The sequence below is a fragment of the Pseudorasbora parva genome, chromosome 2, assembly GCF_024679245.1.
Source record: "Pseudorasbora parva isolate DD20220531a chromosome 2, ASM2467924v1, whole genome shotgun sequence".
NCBI classification, from domain to species: Eukaryota; Metazoa; Chordata; class Actinopteri; order Cypriniformes; family Gobionidae; genus Pseudorasbora; species Pseudorasbora parva.
In genome coordinates this window covers 62761928-62786364 of record NC_090173.1, presented here as the reverse complement: position 1 = coordinate 62786364, position 24437 = coordinate 62761928, and the positions used below count along the sequence as shown (strand labels likewise).

The window sequence follows — 24437 nt, the reverse complement described above, 5'->3', positions numbered from 1 at the left end:
TTTACAAGTGACACAAAGAGCTGGCCAGGGGCCCCGGGCGACAGTTTTGAGCAAAAGAATTGCGTTGGCCAGGAATCGAACCCGGGTCAACTGCTTGGAAGGCAGCTATGGTCACCACTATACCACCATCGCAGGCATTTTGCTTGTTTGCTGAACGCCACCTTACGCGGTCAATGCTCCCAACACATTATCAGTGACTGTGTGCAGAGGAACTGAAACTCTGTCTGTTTGGACCAGCAACTGAAAAAAATGCATTAACCTATGGACCTGACCTACAAATCTCTTCATTGAAAAACAAGCTCTCTAATTCAGTGACATTCCTCAATTTATACAGACACTTTATATTTAATTATATATTACATGTTCTGTTGGCTTCTCTTTGCTTCTGTGAAGCGATATGACTCATGAGGCCGTACCTGCAAATGGGAAGCCTGTTTGCGGCGAGCAGCAGTTGCGCTGATCGGGTGCGACGCCAGCCTTCCGCAACTCCTCGTTAGTATAGTGGACAGTATCTCCGCCTGTCACGCGGAAGACCGGGGTTCGATTCCCCGACGGGGAGGTCTAATTCTTTACTGCTGCCCAAAGACCCGTTCAAAAGTTATTGCTCCATTTACAAGTGACACAAAGAGCTGGCCAGGGGCCCCGGGCGACAGTTTTGAGCAAAAGAATTGCGTTGGCCAGGAATCGAACCCGGGTCAACTGCTTGGAAGGCAGCTATGGTCACCACTATACCACCATCGCAGGCATTTTGCTTGTTTGCTGAACGCCACCTTAGGCGGTCAATGCTCCCAAAACATTTTCAGCGACTGTGTGCAGAGGAACTGAAACTCTGTCTGTTTGGACTCGCAACTGAAAAAAATGCATTAACCTATGGACTCTACCTACCAATCTCTTCATTGAAAAAGAAGCTCTCTAATTCAGTGACATTCCACAATTTATACAGACACTTCATATTTATTTATATAATAGATGTTCTGTTGGCTTCTTTGAAGCGATATGACTCATGAGGCCGTACCTGCAATTGGGAAGGATGTTTGCGGCGAGCAGCAGTTGCGCTGATCGGGTGCGACGCCAGCCTTCTGCAACTCCTCGTTAGTATAGTGGACAGTATCTCCGCCTGTCATGCGGAAGACCGGGGTTCGATTCCCCGACGGGGAGGTCTAGTCCTTTACTGCTGCCCAAAGACCCATTCAAAAGTTATTGCTCCATTTACAAGTGACACAAAGAGCTGGCCAGGGGCCCCGGGCGACAGTTTTGAGCAAAAGAATTGCGTTGGTCGGGAATCGAACCCGGGTCAACTGCTTGGAAGGCAGCTATGCTCACCACTATACCACCAACGCAGGCATTTTGCTTGTTTGCTGAACGCCACCTTAGGCGGTCAATGCTCCCAACACATTTTCAGCGACTGTGTGCAGAGGAACTGAAACTCTGTCTGTTTGGACTCGCAACTGAAAAAAATGCATTAACCTATGGACTCTACCTACCAATCTCTTCATTGAAAAACAAGCTCTCTAATTCAGTGACATTCCACAATTTATACAGACACTTCATATTTATTTATATAATAGATGTTCTGTTGGCTTCTTTGAAGCGATATGACTCATGAGGCCGTACCTGCAAATGGGAAGCCTGTTTGCGACGAGCAGCAGTTGCGCTGATCGGGTGCGACGCCTCCTTCCGCAACTCCTCGTTAGTATAGTGGACAGTATCTCCGCCTGTCACGCGGAAGACCGGGGTTCGATTCCCCGACGGGGAGGTCTAGTCCTTTACTGCTGCCCAAAGACCCATTCAAAAGTTATTGCTCCATTTACAAGTGACACAAAGAGCTGGCCAGGGGCCCCGGGCGACAGTTTTGAGCAAAAGAATTGCGTTGGTTGGAATCGAACCCGGGTCAACTTCTTGGAAGGCAGCTATGCTCACCACTATACCACCAACGCAGGCATTTTGCTTGTTTGCTGAACGCCACCTTACGCGGCCAATGCTCCCAACACATTATCAGTGACTGTGTGCAGAGGAACTGAAACTCTGTCTGTTTGGACTCGCAACTGAAAAAAATGCATTAACCTATGGACTCTACCTACCAATCTCTTCATTGAAAAACAAGCTCTCTAATTCAGTGACATTCCACAATTTATACAGACACTTCATATTTATTTATATAATAGATGTTCTGTTGGCTTCTTTGAAGCGATATGACTCATGAGGCCGTACCTGCAAATGGGAAGCCTGTTTGCGGCGAGCAGCAGTTGCGCTGATCGGGTGCGACGCCAGCCTTCTGCAACTCCTCGTTAGTATAGTGGACAGTATCTCCGCCTGTCACGCGGAAGACCGGGGTTCGATTCCCCGACGGGGAGGTCTAGTCCTTTACTGCTGCCCAAAGACCCATTCAAAAGTTATTGCTCCATTTACAAGTGACACAAAGAGCTGGCCAGGGGCCCCGGGCGACAGTTTTGAGCAAAAGAATTGCGTTGGTCGGGAATCGAACACGGGTCAACTTCTTGGAAGGCAGCTATGCTCACCACTATACCACCAACGCAGGCATTTTGCTTGTTTGCCCAACGCCACCTTACGCGGTCAATGCTCCCAACACATTATCAGTGACTGTGTGCAGAGGAACTGAAACTCTGTCTGTTTGGACTCGCAACTGAAAAAAATGCATTAACCTATGGACTCTACCTACAAATCTCTTCATTGAAAAACAAGCTCTCTAATTCAGTGACATTCCTCAATTTATACAGACACTTTATATTTAATTATATATTACATGTTCTGTTGGCTTCTCTTTGCTTCTGTGAAGCGATATGACTCATGAGGCCGTACCTGCAAATGGGAAGCCTGTTTGCGGCGAGCAGCAGTTGCGCTGATCGGGTGCGACGCCAGCCTTCCGCAACTCCTCGTTAGTATAGTGGACAGTATCTCCGCCTGTCACGCGGAAGACCGGGGTTCGATTCCCCGACGGGGAGGTCTAATTCTTTACTGCTGCCCAAAGACCCGTTCAAAAGTTATTGCTCCATTTACAAGTGACACAAAGAGCTGGCCAGGGGCCCCGGGCGACAGTTTTGAGCAAAAGAATTGCGTTGGCCAGGAATCGAACCCGGGTCAACTGCTTGGAAGGCAGCTATGGTCACCACTATACCACCATCGCAGGCATTTTGCTTGTTTGCTGAACGCCACCTTACGCGGTCAATGCTCCCAACACATTATCAGTGACTGTGTGCAGAGGAACTGAAACTCTGTCTGTTTGGACCAGCAACTGAAAAAAATGCATTAACCTATGGACCTGACCTACAAATCTCTTCATTGAAAAACAAGCTCTCTAATTCAGTGACATTCCTCAATTTATACAGACACTTTATATTTAATTATATATTACATGTTCTGTTGGCTTCTCTTTGCTTCTGTGAAGCGATATGACTCATGAGGCCGTACCTGCAAATGGGAAGCCTGTTTGCGGCGAGCAGCAGTTGCGCTGATCGGGTGCGACGCCAGCCTTCCGCAACTCCTCGTTAGTATAGTGGACAGTATCTCCGCCTGTCACGCGGAAGACCGGGGTTCGATTCCCCGACGGGGAGGTCTAATTCTTTACTGCTGCCCAAAGACCCGTTCAAAAGTTATTGCTCCATTTACAAGTGACACAAAGAGCTGGCCAGGGGCCCCGGGCGACAGTTTTGAGCAAAAGAATTGCGTTGGCCAGGAATCGAACCCGGGTCAACTGCTTGGAAGGCAGCTATGGTCACCACTATACCACCATCGCAGGCATTTTGCTTGTTTGCTGAACGCCACCTTAGGCGGTCAATGCTCCCAAAACATTTTCAGCGACTGTGTGCAGAGGAACTGAAACTCTGTCTGTTTGGACTCGCAACTGAAAAAAATGCATTAACCTATGGACTCTACCTACCAATCTCTTCATTGAAAAAGAAGCTCTCTAATTCAGTGACATTCCACAATTTATACAGACACTTCATATTTATTTATATAATAGATGTTCTGTTGGCTTCTTTGAAGCGATATGACTCATAAGGCCGTACCTGCAATTGGGAAGGATGTTTGCGGCGAGCAGCAGTTGCGCTGATCGGGTGCGACGCCAGCCTTCTGCAACTCCTCGTTAGTATAGTGGACAGTATCTCCGCCTGTCATGCGGAAGACCGGGGTTCGATTCCCCGACGGGGAGGTCTAGTCCTTTACTGCTGCCCAAAGACCCATTCAAAAGTTATTGCTCCATTTACAAGTGACACAAAGAGCTGGCCAGGGGCCCCGGGCGACAGTTTTGAGCAAAAGAATTGCGTTGGTCGGGAATCGAACCCGGGTCAACTGCTTGGAAGGCAGCTATGCTCACCACTATACCACCAACGCAGGCATTTTGCTTGTTTGCTGAACGCCACCTTAGGCGGTCAATGCTCCCAACACATTTTCAGCGACTGTGTGCAGAGGAACTGAAACTCTGTCTGTTTGGACTCGCAACTGAAAAAAATGCATTAACCTATGGACTCTACCTACCAATCTCTTCATTGAAAAACAAGCTCTCTAATTCAGTGACATTCCACAATTTATACAGACACTTCATATTTATTTATATAATAGATGTTCTGTTGGCTTCTTTGAAGCGATATGACTCATGAGGCCGTACCTGCAATTGGGAAGGATGTTTGCGGCGAGCAGCAGTTGCGCTGATCGGGTGCGACGCCAGCCTTCTGCAACTCCTCGTTAGTATAGTGGACAGTATCTCCGCCTGTCACGCGGAAGACCGGGGTTCGATTCCCCGACGGGGAGGTCTAGTACTTTACTGCTGCCCAAAGACCCATTCAAAAGTTATTGCTCCATTTACAAGTGACACAAAGAGCTGGCCAGGGGCCCCGGGCGACAGTTTTGAGCAAAAGAATTGCGTTGGTCGGGAATCGAACCCGGGTCAACTGCTTGGAAGGCAGCTATGCTCACCACTATACCACCAACGCAGGCATTTTGCTTGTTTGCTGAACGCCACCTTAGGCGGTCAATGCTCCCAACACATTTTCAGCGACTGTGTGCAGAGGAACTGAAACTCTGTCTGTTTGGACTCGCAACTGAAAAAAATGCATTAACCTATGGACTCTACCTACCAATCTCTTCATTGAAAAACAAGCTCTCTAATTCAGTGACATTCCACAATTTATACAGACACTTCATATTTATTTATATAATAGATGTTCTGTTGGCTTCTTTGAAGCGATATGACTCATGAGGCCGTACCTGCAAATGGGAAGCCTGTTTGCGACGAGCAGCAGTTGCGCTGATCGGGTGCGACGCCTCCTTCCGCAACTCCTCGTTAGTATAGTGGACAGTATCTCCGCCTGTCACGCGGAAGACCGGGGTTCGATTCCCCGACGGGGAGGTCTAGTCCTTTACTGCTGCCCAAAGACCCATTCAAAAGTTATTGCTCCATTTACAAGTGACACAAAGAGCTGGCCAGGGGCCCCGGGCGACAGTTTTGAGCAAAAGAATTGCGTTGGCCGGGAATCGAACCCGGGTCAACTGCTTGGAAGGCAGCTATGCTCACCACTATACCACCAACGCAGGCATTTTGCTTGTTTGCTGAACGCCACCTTACGCGGTCAATGCTCCCAACACATTATCAGTGACTGTGTGCAGAGGAACTGAAACTCTGTCTGTTTGGACCAGCAACTGAAAAAAATGCATTAACCTATGGACCTGACCTACAAATCTCTTCATTGAAAAACAAGCTCTCTAATTCAGTGACATTCCTCAATTTATACAGACACTTTATATTTAATTATATATTACATGTTCTGTTGGCTTCTCTTTGCTTCTGTGAAGCGATATGACTCATGAGGCCGTACCTGCAAATGGGAAGCCTGTTTGCGGCGAGCAGCAGTTGCGCTGATCGGGTGCGACGCCAGCCTTCCGCAACTCCTCGTTAGTATAGTGGACAGTATCTCCGCCTGTCACGCGGAAGACCGGGGTTCGATTCCCCGACGGGGAGGTCTAATTCTTTACTGCTGCCCAAAGACCCGTTCAAAAGTTATTGCTCCATTTACAAGTGACACAAAGAGCTGGCCAGGGGCCCCGGGCGACAGTTTTGAGCAAAAGAATTGCGTTGGCCAGGAATCGAACCCGGGTCAACTGCTTGGAAGGCAGCTATGGTCACCACTATACCACCATCGCAGGCATTTTGCTTGTTTGCTGAACGCCACCTTACGCGGTCAATGCTCCCAACACATTATCAGTGACTGTGTGCAGAGGAACTGAAACTCTGTCTGTTTGGACCAGCAACTGAAAAAAATGCATTAACCTATGGACCTGACCTACAAATCTCTTCATTGAAAAACAAGCTCTCTAATTCAGTGACATTCCTCAATTTATACAGACACTTTATATTTAATTATATATTACATGTTCTGTTGGCTTCTCTTTGCTTCTGTGAAGCGATATGACTCATGAGGCCGTACCTGCAAATGGGAAGCCTGTTTGCGGCGAGCAGCAGTTGCGCTGATCGGGTGCGACGCCAGCCTTCCGCAACTCCTCGTTAGTATAGTGGACAGTATCTCCGCCTGTCACGCGGAAGACCGGGGTTCGATTCCCCGACGGGGAGGTCTAATTCTTTACTGCTGCCCAAAGACCCGTTCAAAAGTTATTGCTCCATTTACAAGTGACACAAAGAGCTGGCCAGGGGCCCCGGGCGACAGTTTTGAGCAAAAGAATTGCGTTGGCCAGGAATCGAACCCGGGTCAACTGCTTGGAAGGCAGCTATGGTCACCACTATACCACCATCGCAGGCATTTTGCTTGTTTGCTGAACGCCACCTTAGGCGGTCAATGCTCCCAAAACATTTTCAGCGACTGTGTGCAGAGGAACTGAAACTCTGTCTGTTTGGACTCGCAACTGAAAAAAATGCATTAACCTATGGACTCTACCTACCAATTTCTTCATTGAAAAAGAAGCTCTCTAATTCAGTGACATTCCACAATTTATACAGACACTTCATATTTATTTATATAATAGATGTTCTGTTGGCTTCTTTGAAGCGATATGACTCATGAGGCCGTACCTGCAATTGGGAAGGATGTTTGCGGCGAGCAGCAGTTGCGCTGATCGGGTGCGACGCCAGCCTTCTGCAACTCCTCGTTAGTATAGTGGACAGTATCTCCGCCTGTCACGCGGAAGACCGGGGTTCGATTCCCCGACGGGGAGGTCTAGTCCTTTACTGCTGCCCAAAGACCCATTCAAAAGTTATTGCTCCATTTACAAGTGACACAAAGAGCTGGCCAGGGGCCCCGGGCGACAGTTTTGAGCAAAAGAATTGCGTTGGTCGGGAATCGAACCCGGGTCAACTGCTTGGAAGGCAGCTATGCTCACCACTATACCACCAACGCAGGCATTTTGCTTGTTTGCTGAACGCCACCTTAGGCGGTCAATGCTCCCAACACATTTTCAGCGACTGTGTGCAGAGGAACTGAAACTCTGTCTGTTTGGACTCGCAACTGAAAAAAATGCATTAACCTATGGACTCTACCTACCAATCTCTTCATTGAAAAACAAGCTCTCTAATTCAGTGACATTCCACAATTTATACAGACACTTCATATTTATTTATATAATAGATGTTCTGTTGGCTTCTTTGAAGCGATATGACTCATGAGGCCGTACCTGCAAATGGGAAGCCTGTTTGCGACGAGCAGCAGTTGCGCTGATCGGGTGCGACGCCAGCCTTCCGCAACTCCTCGTTAGTATAGTGGACAGTATCTCCGCCTGTCACGCGGAAGACCGGGGTTCGATTCCCCGACAGGGAGGTCTAATTCTTTACTGCTGCCCAAAGACCCGTTCAAAAGTTATTGCTCCATTTACAAGTGACACAAAGAGCTGGCCAGGGGCCCCGGGCGACAGTTTTGAGCAAAAGAATTGCGTTGGCCAGGAATCGAACCCGGGTCAACTGCTTGGAAGGCAGCTATGGTCACCACTATACCACCATCGCAGGCATTTTGCTTGTTTGCTGAACGCCACCTTACGCGGTCAATGCTCCCAACACATTATCAGTGACTGTGTGCAGAGGAACTGAAACTCTGTCTGTTTGGACCAGCAACTGAAAAAAATGCATTAACCTATGGACCTGACCTACAAATCTCTTCATTGAAAAACAAGCTCTCTAATTCAGTGACATTCCTCAATTTATACAGACACTTTATATTTAATTATATATTACATGTTCTGTTGGCTTCTCTTTGCTTCTGTGAAGCGATATGACTCATGAGGCCGTACCTGCAAATGGGAAGCCTGTTTGCGGCGAGCAGCAGTTGCGCTGATCGGGTGCGACGCCAGCCTTCCGCAACTCCTCGTTAGTATAGTGGACAGTATCTCCGCCTGTCACGCGGAAGACCGGGGTTCGATTCCCCGACGGGGAGGTCTAATTCTTTACTGCTGCCCAAAGACCCGTTCAAAAGTTATTGCTCCATTTACAAGTGACACAAAGAGCTGGCCAGGGGCCCCGGGCGACAGTTTTGAGCAAAAGAATTGCGTTGGCCAGGAATCGAACCCGGGTCAACTGCTTGGAAGGCAGCTATGGTCACCACTATACCACCATCGCAGGCATTTTGCTTGTTTGCTGAACGCCACCTTAGGCGGTCAATGCTCCCAAAACATTTTCAGCGACTGTGTGCAGAGGAACTGAAACTCTGTCTGTTTGGACTCGCAACTGAAAAAAATGCATTAACCTATGGACTCTACCTACCAATCTCTTCATTGAAAAAGAAGCTCTCTAATTCAGTGACATTCCACAATTTATACAGACACTTCATATTTATTTATATAATAGATGTTCTGTTGGCTTCTTTGAAGCGATATGACTCATGAGGCCGTACCTGCAATTGGGAAGGATGTTTGCGGCGAGCAGCAGTTGCGCTGATCGGGTGCGACGCCAGCCTTCTGCAACTCCTCGTTAGTATAGTGGACAGTATCTCCGCCTGTCATGCGGAAGACCGGGGTTCGATTCCCCGACGGGGAGGTCTAGTCCTTTACTGCTGCCCAAAGACCCATTCAAAAGTTATTGCTCCATTTACAAGTGACACAAAGAGCTGGCCAGGGGCCCCGGGCGACAGTTTTGAGCAAAAGAATTGCGTTGGTCGGGAATCGAACCCGGGTCAACTGCTTGGAAGGCAGCTATGCTCACCACTATACCACCAACGCAGGCATTTTGCTTGTTTGCTGAACGCCACCTTAGGCGGTCAATGCTCCCAACACATTTTCAGCGACTGTGTGCAGAGGAACTGAAACTCTGTCTGTTTGGACTCGCAACTGAAAAAAATGCATTAACCTATGGACTCTACCTACCAATCTCTTCATTGAAAAACAAGCTCTCTAATTCAGTGACATTCCACAATTTATACAGACACTTCATATTTATTTATATAATAGATGTTCTGTTGGCTTCTTTGAAGCGATATGACTCATGAGGCCGTACCTGCAAATGGGAAGCCTGTTTGCGACGAGCAGCAGTTGCGCTGATCGGGTGCGACGCCTCCTTCCGCAACTCCTCGTTAGTATAGTGGACAGTATCTCCGCCTGTCACGCGGAAGACCGGGGTTCGATTCCCCGACGGGGAGGTCTAGTCCTTTACTGCTGCCCAAAGACCCATTCAAAAGTTATTGCTCCATTTACAAGTGACACAAAGAGCTGGCCAGGGGCCCCGGGCGACAGTTTTGAGCAAAAGAATTGCGTTGGTTGGAATCGAACCCGGGTCAACTTCTTGGAAGGCAGCTATGCTCACCACTATACCACCAACGCAGGCATTTTGCTTGTTTGCTGAACGCCACCTTACGCGGCCAATGCTCCCAACACATTATCAGTGACTGTGTGCAGAGGAACTGAAACTCTGTCTGTTTGGACTCGCAACTGAAAAAAATGCATTAACCTATGGACTCTACCTACCAATCTCTTCATTGAAAAACAAGCTCTCTAATTCAGTGACATTCCACAATTTATACAGACACTTCATATTTATTTATATAATAGATGTTCTGTTGGCTTCTTTGAAGCGATATGACTCATGAGGCCGTACCTGCAAATGGGAAGCCTGTTTGCGACGAGCAGCAGTTGCGCTGATCGGGTGCGACGCCTCCTTCCGCAACTCCTCGTTAGTATAGTGGACAGTATCTCCGCCTGTCATGTGGAAGACCGGGGTTCGATTCCCCGACGGGGAGGTCTAATTCTTTACTGCTGCCCAAAGACCCATTCAAAAGTTATTGCTCCAGCTACAAGTGACACAAAGAGCTGGCCAGGGTCCCGGGAGACATTTTTGAGCAAAAGAATTGCGTTGGCCGGGAATCGAACCCGGGTCAACTGCTTGGAAGGCAGCTATGCTCACCACTATACCACCAACGCAGGCATTTTGCTTGTTTGCTGAACGCCACCTTACGCGGTCAATGCTCCCAACACATTTTCAGCGACTGTGTGCAGAGGAACTGAAACTCTGTCTGTTTGGACTCGCAACTGAAAAAAATGCATTAACCTATGGACTCTACCTACCAATCTCTTCATTGAAAAACAAGCTCTCTAATTCAGTGACATTCCACAATTTATACAGACACTTCATATTTATTTATATAATAGATGTTCTGTTGGCTTCTTTGAAGCGATATGACTCATGAGGCCGTACCTGCAAATGGGAAGCCTGTTTGCGACGAGCAGCAGTTGCGCTGATCGGGTGCGACGCCTCCTTCCGCAACTCCTCGTTAGTATAGTGGACAGTATCTCCGCCTGTCACGTGGAAGACCGGGGTTTGATTCCCCGACGGGGAGGTCTAATTCTTTACTGCTGCCCAAAGACCCATTCAAAAGTTATTGCTCCAGCTACAAGTGACACAAAGAGCTGGCCATGGTCCCGGAAGACATTTTTGAGCAAAAGAATTGCGTTGGCCGGGAATCGAACCCGGGTCAACCGCTTGGAAGGCAGCTATGCTCACCACTATACCACCAACGCAGGCATTTTGCTTGTTTGCTGAACGCCACCTTACGCGGTCAATGCTCCCAACACATTATCAGTGACTGTGTGCAGAGGAACTGAAACTCTGTTTGTTTGGACCAGCAACTGAAAAAAATGCATTAACCTATGGACCTGACCTACCAATCTCTTCATTGAAAAACAAGCTCCCTAATTCAGTGACATTCCTCAATTTATACAGACACTTTATATTTATTTATATAATAGATGTTCTGTTGGCTTCTTTGAAGCGATATGACTCATGAGGCCGTACCTGCAAATGGGAAGGATGTTTGCGACGAGCAGCAGTTGCGCTGATCGGGTGCGACGCCTCCTTCCGCAACTCCTCGTTAGTATAGTGGACAGTATCTCCGCCTGTCACGCGGAAGACCGGGGTTCGATTCCCCGACGGGGAGGTCTAGTCCTTTACTGCTGCCCAAAGACCCATTCAAAAGTTATTGCTCCATTTACAAGTGACACAAAGAGCTGGCCAGGGGCCCCGGGCGACAGTTTTGAGCAAAAGAATTGCGTTGGCCGGGAATCGAACCCGGGTCAACTGCTTGGAAGGCAGCTATGCTCACCACTATACCACCAACGCAGGCATTTTGCTTGTTTGCTGAACGCCACCTTACGCGGTCAATGCTCCCAACACATTATCAGTGACTGTGTGCAGAGGAACTGAAACTCTGTCTGTTTGGACCAGCAACTGAAAAAAATGCATTAACCTATGGACCTGACCTACAAATCTCTTCATTGAAAAACAAGCTCTCTAATTCAGTGACATTCCTCAATTTATACAGACACTTTATATTTAATTATATATTACATGTTCTGTTGGCTTCTCTTTGCTTCTGTGAAGCGATATGACTCATGAGGCCGTACCTGCAAATGGGAAGCCTGTTTGCGGCGAGCAGCAGTTGCGCTGATCGGGTGCGACGCCAGCCTTCCGCAACTCCTCGTTAGTATAGTGGACAGTATCTCCGCCTGTCACGCGGAAGACCGGGGTTCGATTCCCCGACGGGGAGGTCTAATTCTTTACTGCTGCCCAAAGACCCGTTCAAAAGTTATTGCTCCATTTACAAGTGACACAAAGAGCTGGCCAGGGGCCCCGGGCGACAGTTTTGAGCAAAAGAATTGCGTTGGCCAGGAATCGAACCCGGGTCAACTGCTTGGAAGGCAGCTATGGTCACCACTATACCACCATCGCAGGCATTTTGCTTGTTTGCTGAACGCCACCTTACGCGGTCAATGCTCCCAACACATTATCAGTGACTGTGTGCAGATGAACTGAAACTCTGTCTGTTTGGACCAGCAACTGAAAAAAATGCATTAACCTATGGACCTGACCTACAAATCTCTTCATTGAAAAACAAGCTCTCTAATTCAGTGACATTCCTCAATTTATACAGACACTTTATATTCGATTCCCCGACGGGGAGGTCTAGTCCTTTACTGCTGCCCAAAGACCCATTCAAAAGTTATTGCTCCATTTACAAGTGACACAAAGAGCTGGCCAGGGGCCCCGGGCGACAGTTTTGAGCAAAAGAATTGCGTTGGTTGGAATCGAACCCGGGTCAACTTCTTGGAAGGCAGCTATGCTCACCACTATACCACCAACGCAGGCATTTTGCTTGTTTGCTGAACGCCACCTTACGCGGCCAATGCTCCCAACACATTATCAGTGACTGTGTGCAGAGGAACTGAAACTCTGTCTGTTTGGACTCGCAACTGAAAAAAATGCATTAACCTATGGACTCTACCTACCAATCTCTTCATTGAAAAACAAGCTCTCTAATTCAGTGACATTCCACAATTTATACAGACACTTCATATTTATTTATATAATAGATGTTCTGTTGGCTTCTTTGAAGCGATATGACTCATGAGGCCGTACCTGCAAATGGGAAGCCTGTTTGCGACGAGCAGCAGTTGCGCTGATCGGGTGCGACGCCTCCTTCCGCAACTCCTCGTTAGTATAGTGGACAGTATCTCCGCCTGTCATGTGGAAGACCGGGGTTCGATTCCCCGACGGGGAGGTCTAATTCTTTACTGCTGCCCAAAGACCCATTCAAAAGTTATTGCTCCAGCTACAAGTGACACAAAGAGCTGGCCAGGGTCCCGGGAGACATTTTTGAGCAAAAGAATTGCGTTGGCCGGGAATCGAACCCGGGTCAACTGCTTGGAAGGCAGCTATGCTCACCACTATACCACCAACGCAGGCATTTTGCTTGTTTGCTGAACGCCACCTTACGCGGTCAATGCTCCCAACACATTTTCAGCGACTGTGTGCAGAGGAACTGAAACTCTGTCTGTTTGGACTCGCAACTGAAAAAAATGCATTAACCTATGGACTCTACCTACCAATCTCTTCATTGAAAAACAAGCTCTCTAATTCAGTGACATTCCACAATTTATACAGACACTTCATATTTATTTATATAATAGATGTTCTGTTGGCTTCTTTGAAGCGATATGACTCATGAGGCCGTACCTGCAAATGGGAAGCCTGTTTGCGACGAGCAGCAGTTGCGCTGATCGGGTGCGACGCCTCCTTCCGCAACTCCTCGTTAGTATAGTGGACAGTATCTCCGCCTGTCACGTGGAAGACCGGGGTTTGATTCCCCGACGGGGAGGTCTAATTCTTTACTGCTGCCCAAAGACCCATTCAAAAGTTATTGCTCCAGCTACAAGTGACACAAAGAGCTGGCCATGGTCCCGGAAGACATTTTTGAGCAAAAGAATTGCGTTGGCCGGGAATCGAACCCGGGTCAACCGCTTGGAAGGCAGCTATGCTCACCACTATACCACCAACGCAGGCATTTTGCTTGTTTGCTGAACGCCACCTTACGCGGTCAATGCTCCCAACACATTATCAGTGACTGTGTGCAGAGGAACTGAAACTCTGTTTGTTTGGACCAGCAACTGAAAAAAATGCATTAACCTATGGACCTGACCTACCAATCTCTTCATTGAAAAACAAGCTCCCTAATTCAGTGACATTCCTCAATTTATACAGACACTTTATATTTATTTATATAATAGATGTTCTGTTGGCTTCTTTGAAGCGATATGACTCATGAGGCCGTACCTGCAAATGGGAAGGATGTTTGCGACGAGCAGCAGTTGCGCTGATCGGGTGCGACGCCTCCTTCCGCAACTCCTCGTTAGTATAGTGGACAGTATCTCCGCCTGTCACGCGGAAGACCGGGGTTCGATTCCCCGACGGGGAGGTCTAGTCCTTTACTGCTGCCCAAAGACCCATTCAAAAGTTATTGCTCCATTTACAAGTGACACAACGAGCTGGCCAGGGGCCCCGGGCGACAGTTTTGAGCAAAAGAATTGCGTTGGCCGGGAATCGAACCCGGGTCAACTGCTTGGAAGGCAGCTATGCTCACCACTATACCACCAACGCAGGCATTTTGCTTGTTTGCTGAACGCCACCTTACGCGGTCAATGCTCCCAACACATTATCAGTGACTGTGTGCAGAGGAACTGAAACTCTGTCTGTTTGGACCAGCAACTGAAAAAAATGCATTAACCTATGGACCTGACCTACAAATCTCTTCATTGAAAAACAAGCTCTCTAATTCAGTGACATTCCTCAATTTATACAGACACTTTATATTTAATTATATATTACATGTTCTGTTGGCTTCTCTTTGCTTCTGTGAAGCGATATGACTCATGAGGCCGTACCTGCAAATGGGAAGCCTGTTTGCGGCGAGCAGCAGTTGCGCTGATCGGGTGCGACGCCAGCCTTCCGCAACTCCTCGTTAGTATAGTGGACAGTATCTCCGCCTGTCACGCGGAAGACCGGGGTTCGATTCCCCGACGGGGAGGTCTAATTCTTTACTGCTGCCCAAAGACCCGTTCAAAAGTTATTGCTCCATTTACAAGTGACACAAAGAGCTGGCCAGGGGCCCCGGGCGACAGTTTTGAGCAAAAGAATTGCGTTGGCCAGGAATCGAACCCGGGTCAACTGCTTGGAAGGCAGCTATGGTCACCACTATACCACCATCGCAGGCATTTTGCTTGTTTGCTGAACGCCACCTTACGCGGTCAATGCTCCCAACACATTATCAGTGACTGTGTGCAGATGAACTGAAACTCTGTCTGTTTGGACCAGCAACTGAAAAAAATGCATTAACCTATGGACCTGACCTACAAATCTCTTCATTGAAAAACAAGCTCTCTAATTCAGTGACATTCCTCAATTTATACAGACACTTTATATTCGATTCCCCGACGGGGAGGTCTAGTCCTTTACTGCTGCCCAAAGACCCATTCAAAAGTTATTGCTCCATTTACAAGTGACACAAAGAGCTGGCCAGGGGCCCCGGGCGACAGTTTTGAGCAAAAGAATTGCGTTGGCCGGGAATCGAACCCGGGTCAACTGCTTGGAAGGCAGCTATGCTCACCACTATACCACCAACGCAGGCATTTTGCTTGTTTGCTGAACGCCACCTTACGCGGTCAATGCTCCCAACACATTATCAGTGACTGTGTGCAGAGGAACTGAAACTCTGTCTGTTTGGACCAACAACTGAAAAAAATGCATTAACCTATGGACCTGACCTACAAATCTCTTCATTGAAAAACAAGCTCTCTAATTCAGTGACATTCCTCAATTTATACAGACACTTTATATTTAATTATATATTACATGTTCTGTTGGCTTCTCTTTGCTTCTGTGAAGCGATATGACTCATGAGGCCGTACCTGCAAATGGGAAGCCTGTTTGCGGCGAGCAGCAGTTGCGCTGATCGGGTGCGACGCCAGCCTTCCGCAACTCCTCGTTAGTATAGTGGACAGTATCTCCGCCTGTCACGCGGAAGACCGGGGTTCGATTCCCCGACGGGGAGGTCTAATTCTTTACTGCTGCCCAAAGACCCGTTCAAAAGTTATTGCTCCATTTACAAGTGACACAAAGAGCTGGCCAGGGGCCCCGGGCGACAGTTTTGAGCAAAAGAATTGCGTTGGCCAGGAATCGAACCCGGGTCAACTGCTTGGAAGGCAGCTATGGTCACCACTATACCACCATCGCAGGCATTTTGCTTGTTTGCTGAACGCCACCTTACGCGGTCAATGCTCCCAACACATTATCAGTGACTGTGTGCAGAGGAACTGAAACTCTGTCTGTTTGGACCAGCAACTGAAAAAAATGCATTAACCTATGGACCTGACCTACAAATCTCTTCATTGAAAAACAAGCTCTCTAATTCAGTGACATTCCTCAATTTATACAGACACTTTATATTTAATTATATATTACATGTTCTGTTGGCTTCTCTTTGCTTCTGTGAAGCGATATGACTCATGAGGCCGTACCTGCAATTGGGAAGGATGTTTGCGGCGAGCAGCAGTTGCGCTGATCGGGTGCGACGCCAGCCTTCTGCAACTCCTCGTTAGTATAGTGGACAGTATCTCCGCCTGTCACGCGGAAGACCGAGGTTCGATTCCCCGACGGGGAGGTCTAATTCTTTACTGCTGCCCAAAGACCCATTCAAAAGTTATTGCTCCAGCTACAAGTGACACAAAGAGTTGGCCAGGGTCCCGGGAGACATTTTTGAGCAAAAGAATTGCGTTGGCCGGGAATCGAACCCTGGTCAACTGCTCGGAAGGCAGCTATGCTCACCACTATACCACCAACGCAGGCATTTTGCTTGTTTTCTGAACGCCACCTTAGGCGGTCAATGCTCCCAACACATTTTCAGCGACTGTGTGCAGAGGAACTGAAACTCTGTCTGTTTGGACTCGCAACTGCAAAAAATGCATTAACCTATGGACTCTACCTACCAATCTCTTCATTGAAAAACAAGCTCTCTAATTCAGTGACATTCCACAATTTATACAGACACTTCATATTTATTTATATAATAGATGTTCTGTTGGCTTCTTTGAAGCGATATGACTCATGAGGCCGTACCTGCAAATGGGAAGGATGTTTGCGGCGAGCAGCAGTTGCGCTGATCGGGTGCGACGCCAGCCTTCTGCAACTCCTCGTTAGTATAGTGGACAGTATCTCCGCCTGTCACGCGGAAGACCGGGGTTCGATTCCCCGACGGGGAGGTCTAGTCCTTTACTGCTGCCCAAAGACCCATTCAAAAGTTATTGCTCCATTTACAAGTAACACAAAGAGCTGGCCAGGGGCCCCGGGCGACAGTTTTGAGCAAAAGAATTGTGTTGGCCGGGAATCAAACCCGGGTCAACTGCTTGGAAGGCAGCTATGCTCACCACTATACCACCAACGCAGGCATTTTGCTTGTTTGCTGAACGCCACCTTAGGCGGTCAATGCTCCCAACACATTATCAGCGACTGTGTGCAGAGGAACTGAAACTCTGTCTGTTTGGACTCGCAACTGAAAAAAATGCATTAACCTATGGACTCTACCTACCAATCTCTTCATTGAAAAACAAGCTCTCTAATTCAGTGACATTCCACAATTTATACAGACACTTCATATTTATTTATATAATAGATGTTCTGTTGGCTTCTTTGAAGCGATATGACTCATGAGGCCGTACCTGCAAATGGGAAGCCTGTTTGCGACGAGCAGCAGTTGCGCTGATCGGGTGCGACGCCTCCTTCCGCAACTCCTCGTTAGTATAGTGGACAGTATCTCCGCCTGTCATGTGGAAGACCGGGGTTCGATTCCCCGACGGGGAGGTCTAATTCTTTACTGCTGCCCAAAGACCCATTCAAAAGTTATTGCTCCAGCTACAAGTGACACAAAGAGCTGGCCAGGGTCCCGGGAGACATTTTTGAGCAAAAGAATTGCGTTGGCCGGGAATCGAACCCGGGTCAACTGCTTGGAAGGCAGCTATGCTCACCACTATACCACCAACGCAGGCATTTTGCTTGTTTGCTGAACGCCACCTTACGCGGTCAATGCTCCCAACACATTTTCAGCGACTGTGTGCAGAGGAACTGAAACTCTGTCTGTTTGGACTCGCAACTGAAAAAAATGCATTAACCTATGGACTCTACCTACCAATCTCTTCATTGAAAAACAAGCTCTCTAATTCAGTGACATTCCACAATTTATACAGACACTTCATATTTATTTATATAATAGATGTTCTGTTGGCTTCTTTGAAGCGATATGACTCATGAGGCCGTACCTGCAAATGGGAAGCCTGTTTGCGACGAGCAGCAGTTGCGCTGATCGGGTGCGACGCCTCCTTCCGCAACTCCTCGTTAGTATAGTGGACAGTATCTCCGCCTGTCACGTGGAAGACCGGGGTTTGATTCCCCGACGGGGAGGTCTAATTCTTTACTGCTGCCCAAAGACCCATTCAAAAGTTATTGCTCCAGCTACAAGTGACACAAAGAGCTGGCCATGGTCCCGGGAGACATTTTTGAGCAAAAGAATTGCGTTGGCCGGGAATCGAACCCGGGTCAACCGCTTGGAAGGCAGCTATGCTCACCACTATACCACCAACGCAGGCATTTTGCTTGTTTGCTGAACGCCACCTTACGCGGTCAATGCTCCCAACACATTATCAGTGACTGTGTGCAGAGGAACTGAAACTCTGTTTGTTTGGACCAGCAACTGAAAAAAATGCATTAACCTATGGACCTGACCTACCAATCTCTTCATTGAAAAACAAGCTCCCTAATTCAGTGACATTCCTCAATTTATACAGACACTTTATATTTATTTATATAATAGATGTTCTGTTGGCTTCTTTGAAGCGATATGACTCATGAGGCCGTACCTGCAAATGGGAAGGATGTTTGCGGCGAGCAGCAGTTGCGCTGATCGGGTGCGACGCCAGCCTTCTGCAACTCCTCGTTAGTATAGTGGACAGTATCTCCGCCTGTCACGCGGAAGACCGGGGTTCGATTCCCCGACGGGGAGGTCTAGTCCTTTACTGCTGCCCAAAGACCCATTCAAAAGTTATTGCTCCATTTACAAGTGACACAAAGAGCTGGCCAGGGGCCCCGGGCGACAGTTTTGAGCAAAAGATTTGCGTTGGTCGGGAATCGAACCCGGGTCAACTGCTTGGAAGGCAGCTATGCTCACCACTATACCACCAACACAGGCATTATGCTTGTTTGCTGAACGCCACCTTAGGCGGTCAATGCTCCCAACACATTTTCAGCGACTGTGTGCAGAGGAACTGAAACTCTGTCTGTTTGGACTCGCAACTGAAAAAAATGCATTAACCTATGGACTCTACCTACCAATCTCTTCATTGAAAAACAAGCTCTCTAATTCAGTGACATTCCACAATTTATACAGACACTTCATATTTATTTATATAATAGATGTTCTGTTGGCTTCTTTGAAGCGATATGACTCATGAGGCCGTACCTGCAAATGGGAAGCCTGTTTGCGACGAGCAGCAGTTGTGCTGATCGGGTGCGACGCCTCCTTCCGCAACTCCTCGTTAGTATAGTGGACAGTATCTCCGCCTGTCACGCGGAAGACCGGGGTTCGATTCCCCGACGGGGAGGTCTAGTCCTTTACTGCTGCCCAAAGACCCATTCAAAAGTTATTGCTCCATTTACAAGTGACACAAAGAGCTGGCCAGGGGCCCCGGGCGACAGTTTTGAGCAAAAGAATTGCGTTGGCCGGGAATCGAACCCGGGTCAACTGCTTGGAAGGCAGCTATGCTCACCACTATACCACCAACGCAGGCATTTTGCTTGTTTGCTGAACGCCACCTTACGCGGTCAATGCTCCCAACACATTATCAGTGACTGTGTGCAGAGGAACTGAAACTCTGTCTGTTTGGACCAGCAACTGAAAAAAATGCATTAACCTATGGACCTGACCTACAAATCTCTTCATTGAAAAACAAGCTCTCTAATTCAGTGACATTCCTCAATTTATACAGACACTTTATATTTAATTATACATTACATGTTCTGTTGGCTTCTCTTTGCTTCTGTGAAGCGATATGACTCATGAGGCCGTACCTGCAAATGGGAAGCCTGTTTGCGGCGAGCAGCAGTTGCGCTGATCGGGTGCGACGCCAGCCTTCCGCAACTCCTCGTTAGTATAGTGGACAGTATCTCCGCCTGTCACGCGGAAGACCGGGGTTCGATTCCCCGACGGGGAGGTCTAATTCTTTACTGCTGCCCAAAGACCCGTTCAAAAGTTATTGCTCCATTTACAAGTGACACAAAGAGCTGGCCAGGGGCCCCGGGCGACAGTTTTGAGCAAAAGAATTGCGTTGGCCAGGAATCGAACCCGGGTCAACTGCTTGGAAGGCAGCTATGGTCACCACTATACCACCATCGCAGGCATTTTGCTTGTTTGCTGAACGCCACCTTACGCGGTCAATGCTCCCAACACATTATCAGTGACTGTGTGCAGAGGAACTGAAACTCTGTCTGTTTGGACCAGCAACTGAAAAAAATGCATTAACCTATGGACCTGACCTACAAATCTCTTCATTGAAAAACAAGCTCTCTAATTCAGTGACATTCCTCAATTTATACAGACACTTTATATTTAATTATATATTACATGTTCTGTTGGCTTCTCTTTGCTTCTGTGAAGCGATATGACTCATGAGGCCGTACCTGCAAATGGGAAGCCTGTTTGCGGCGAGCAGCAGTTGCGCTGATCGGGTGCGACGCCAGCCTTCCGCAACTCCTCGTTAGTATAGTGGACAGTATCTCCGCCTGTCACGCGGAAGACCGGGGTTCGATTCCCCGACGGGGAGGTCTAATTCTTTACTGCTGCCCAAAGACCCGTTCAAAAGTTATTGCTCCATTTACAAGTGACACAAAGAGCTGGCCAGGGGCCCCGGGCGACAGTTTTGAGCAAAAGAATTGCGTTGGCCAGGAATCGAACCCGGGTCAACTGCTTGGAAGGCAGCTATGGTCACCACTATACCACCATCGCAGGCATTTTGCTTGTTTGCTGAACGCCACCTTAGGCGGTCAATGCTCCCAAAACATTTTCAGCGACTGTGTGCAGAGGAAGTACATATAGTGGGTTCGCGGAAAAAACCCCATGCGTTTAATTGTCCAAAGGGCGAATAATCACCCGGATGGACCGTAGGGCACATTCGGATCACTTTGCTCTGTTAATTACCACGCCGAATGACCTTTCGTACTTCCCCAGCTCCCGCTGACCGCTCCTTTGATTCCCCCGGATAGTGCCCGTATGGACGCAGATAGGGGGCGACCAAGGGCTAACTGGTGGCCCCCCCTCCGTCCGTGGACCAACTAAACGTCCGCTCCTCATCTTCAAACAGGTAAAAGGGGTAAGTCGCTCCCTCGAGACCGCTAAACGTCCGATCCCCTGTTAAGAGATGGGGCGCGGTTGACCGCTGCCCGCGGGCCCGTTATTCGTCCGATCGACTATCGGTTTGACGGAGCGGTCAGCGAGGGTGAGGTCAGGGTCCCGCCAACCGACTATTTGCCCGATTACCTACTATTTTCAATTTCCGTGCCTTTCCATTGGACCAATCCTCGGGTGGGCGGGTACGGCCACGCCCCCATCCCACGGACCGGTTATTCGTCCGATACCCCGCTAAATTTTCGATTCGCTCCCGTTCGGACGCGGAAGATCGCGGCTCCCCGAGATTCGGGTCCCCGGACCCCCGGGGGCCCCCGACTCGGGCCCCCGAGACGCGGAGCCCTGCGACTTCGCCAATTTTTTCCCTGCGCCCCAGGGCCACGCCCTCCGGGTGTGCAGTTCGGGGGCCCCCCGTGTGCCAGGGTGCCAAATCTGGGGCCCGCGGGACCCCCGTAGCAAAATCCCTCTATGCCATTTTCGCAAGAGGGCCTGCCGGAGCGGGTTCGCGGACGCCGCTTCGAGAGGGCCCACGGACCGGGGGGAGGCTCTTTCCCGCTCGCCGCGGCCCCCGGAGTCGGGCGGGCACGGCCGTCGGACCCCCGGACGCTTTCGGGGGCCGAAAGGTCAAAAAAGGAGCCGCGATCCGTCTGGGCCGGTATGGCCGTAAACGTGGTTACGGACGGCCCCCGTTCGGACGCGAAAGTCCGCGGCTCCTCGAGATTCGGGTTCCCGGTCCCCCGGGGGCCCCCGACTCGGGCCCCCGAAGCGCGGAGCCCTGCGACGTCGCCAATTTTTTCCCTGCGCCCCAGGGCCACGCCCTCCGGGTGTGCCGTTCGGGGGCCCCCCGTGTGCCAGGGTGCCAAATCTGGGGCCCGCGGGACCCCCGTAGCAAAATCCCTCTATGCCATTTTCGCAAGACGGCCTACAGGAGCGGGTTCGCGGACGCCGCTTCGAGAGGGCCCACGGACCGGGGGGCGGCTCTTTCCCGCTCGACGCGGCCCCCCGTGTCGGGCGGTAACGTCCGGCGGACCCCCGGACGCTCTGGCGAGCTTTCGGGGGTCGAGAGGTCAAAAAAGGGGCCGCGATCCCTCTGGGCCGGTATGGCCGTAAATGCGGCTCGGGACGGCCCCCGTTCGGGGACGGAGGGGCGTGGCGTCTCGAGATTTCACGTGGAGACTCCCCGGGGGCCCCCGGAGCACGCCCCCGAAGCGCGAAGCTCTAGGGCCTTCCCGTGGGACCGCCCCTCCCCCGCTCGAAATCATTCAGGGGCCTCTATTTGCGTGCCATTGAAAGAGCCTTGAGGCAGAGCCTCGGCAGAGTGGCTCGGAACGACTCGCCTCGGCGCCAGGGCCAGGCCGTTTCGGGGTGTCGCTCGGGGGGGCCCCGAGAGTCGGCGTGCAAAATCCGGGGGCCCCGGGGACTTTGCGGCGAAATCCGTCCCCTCTGTTACTTAATGGAGGTCGTGAATATCGGCGACGAAACGGCTTCGGAGGGGCCGACCGGCCAGGGGGCGCCATTTCCCCTCTCGCCGCGATCCCCCGAGTCAGACGGAAACGTCCGTCGGGCCCCCGGACGCTTCCGGGGGTCGAAAGGTCAAAAAAGAGGCCGCGATCCCTCTGGCCCGGTACGGCCGTAAATGCGGCTCGGGACGGCCCCCGTTCGGGGAGGGAGGGGCGGGGCGTCTCGAGATTTCTCGTCAAGGCTCCCCAGGGGCCCCCGGCGCAGGTCCCCGAAGGGCGAAGCTCTAGGGCCTTCGCGTGGAACCGCCCCTCCCCCGCTCGAAATCATTCACAGGCCTCTGTTTGTGTGCCATTGACAGAGCCTCGAGGCAGAGCTTTGAGGCAGAGCCGGCCCGGAACGACTCGCCTCTGCGCCAGGGCCCGGCCGTTTCGGCAGGTCCCTCGGGGGGGCCCCGTGAGCCCCCGCGCAAAATACGGGGGCCCTGGGGACTTTGCGGCGAAATCCGTCCCCTCTGTTACTTAATGGAGGTCGTGAATATCGGCGACGAAACGGGTTCGGAGGGGCCGACCGGCCAGGGGGCGCCATTTCCCCTCTCGCCGCGATCCCCCGAGTCAGACGGAAACGTCCGGCGGACACGTGGCCTCTTTCGTGGGTCAAAAGGTCAAAAAAGCGACGCGCGTTCTTCGTCTCAGTTAATTAACGGCCCTCCCGGACGCGCGGCGATAAAACGGCTTGGGTAGGGCCGACCGGCCAGGGGGCGCCATTTTCCTTCTCGGCACGTTCCCCCGAGTCGGACGGGATAGTCGGACTGGCCCGCGGCCTCTTCCCGGGGTCGAAAGGTCAAAAAAAGAGGCCGCGCGTAAATCCGGCTTCGAGCGGCTCCCGTTCGGAGGCGAAAGGTCGCGCCGCCTCGAGATCGCGGAACGCGACTCTGCGGGGGCCCCCGGCTCACGTCCCCGAATCGTGAAACGCCAGGACCTCGTGGGCCTTCAGGCCTAACCCTAACCCTATCCCAAAAGAGCACTACTCGCTTAAATCAGCATACGGACGGCTCCCGTTCGGCGACGAAAGGTCGCGCCGCCCCGAGTTTCAGGATTCCGACTCTGCCGGGGCCCCCGACTCACGGCCCCGAAGCGTGAAAAGCTAGGTCCTCCTGGGAAAAAGTTGGCCCTTTGCAACTAAAAATCTCTCAAAAGCCTCTGAAGTCACAAGAGAATGAGAGGACCTTGTAAGAAAATGGAGTTAAAGGGTCAATTTAGTCCCCCTCCGCTCTAGAGCCAGGCGCTGTTAGTATGTCGCTCGGGGGGCCCCCAGGAGCCACCGTGCGAAATCTTGGGCCCGCGGGACCCCTGTAGCAAAATCCAACTCGGCTATTTTGCCAATACGTTTGCCATAGCGGTTTCGCGGACGGCGCTTCGGAAGGTCCGATCGGGGGGGCGGTTACGTTTTTCTTCTCGCCGCGGTCCCCCGAGTCAGACGGAAAAGTTTGGTGGGCCTTCGGCCTCTTTCAGGGGTCAAAAGGTCAAAAAAGGGAACGAGCACACGTTTTTGGAATATTCTGTGAATATTTTTGCTGATTTTTTAAAAGGCACTTCCCAAAACCCGAGGAATTTGAAACTTTGACACGTGGTACCCGAGCACCCCACGTACCAGCATTCGACGGCATTAGTGACTCGGGGCCTTTCGGTACGAACGGGAGCGGAAAACGCAAAAACGTCCTTTTCACATTTATGTTGGGGCAGTCAAATAGCG

The 24437-nt window shown here is 50.3% G+C and overlaps 8 non-coding genes across 8 annotated transcripts; all 8 read right to left on the bottom strand.

Moving 5' to 3' along the window:
- Window positions 1-5478: 5478 nt before the first annotated feature.
- On the bottom strand, window positions 5479-5550 carry trnag-ucc (transfer RNA glycine (anticodon UCC)). The gene has a single exon. It is a non-coding gene; the product is annotated as a tRNA-Gly (tRNA).
- A 4746-nt stretch (window positions 5551-10296) lies between these two features.
- trnag-ucc (transfer RNA glycine (anticodon UCC)) lies at window positions 10297-10368 on the bottom strand. The gene has a single exon. It is a non-coding gene; the product is annotated as a tRNA-Gly (tRNA).
- A 1123-nt stretch (window positions 10369-11491) lies between these two features.
- Window positions 11492-11563, bottom strand: trnag-ucc (transfer RNA glycine (anticodon UCC)). The gene has a single exon. It is a non-coding gene; the product is annotated as a tRNA-Gly (tRNA).
- A 1547-nt stretch (window positions 11564-13110) lies between these two features.
- Window positions 13111-13182, bottom strand: trnag-ucc (transfer RNA glycine (anticodon UCC)). The gene has a single exon. It is a non-coding gene; the product is annotated as a tRNA-Gly (tRNA).
- Window positions 13183-14305: 1123 nt separating this feature from the next.
- On the bottom strand, window positions 14306-14377 carry trnag-ucc (transfer RNA glycine (anticodon UCC)). Its single transcript has one exon. It is a non-coding gene; the product is annotated as a tRNA-Gly (tRNA).
- A 951-nt stretch (window positions 14378-15328) lies between these two features.
- On the bottom strand, window positions 15329-15400 carry trnag-ucc (transfer RNA glycine (anticodon UCC)). The gene has a single exon. It is a non-coding gene; the product is annotated as a tRNA-Gly (tRNA).
- A 2341-nt stretch (window positions 15401-17741) lies between these two features.
- trnag-ucc (transfer RNA glycine (anticodon UCC)) lies at window positions 17742-17813 on the bottom strand. The gene has a single exon. It is a non-coding gene; the product is annotated as a tRNA-Gly (tRNA).
- Window positions 17814-19535: 1722 nt separating this feature from the next.
- trnag-ucc (transfer RNA glycine (anticodon UCC)) lies at window positions 19536-19607 on the bottom strand. The gene has a single exon. It is a non-coding gene; the product is annotated as a tRNA-Gly (tRNA).
- Window positions 19608-24437: the final 4830 nt, after the last annotated feature.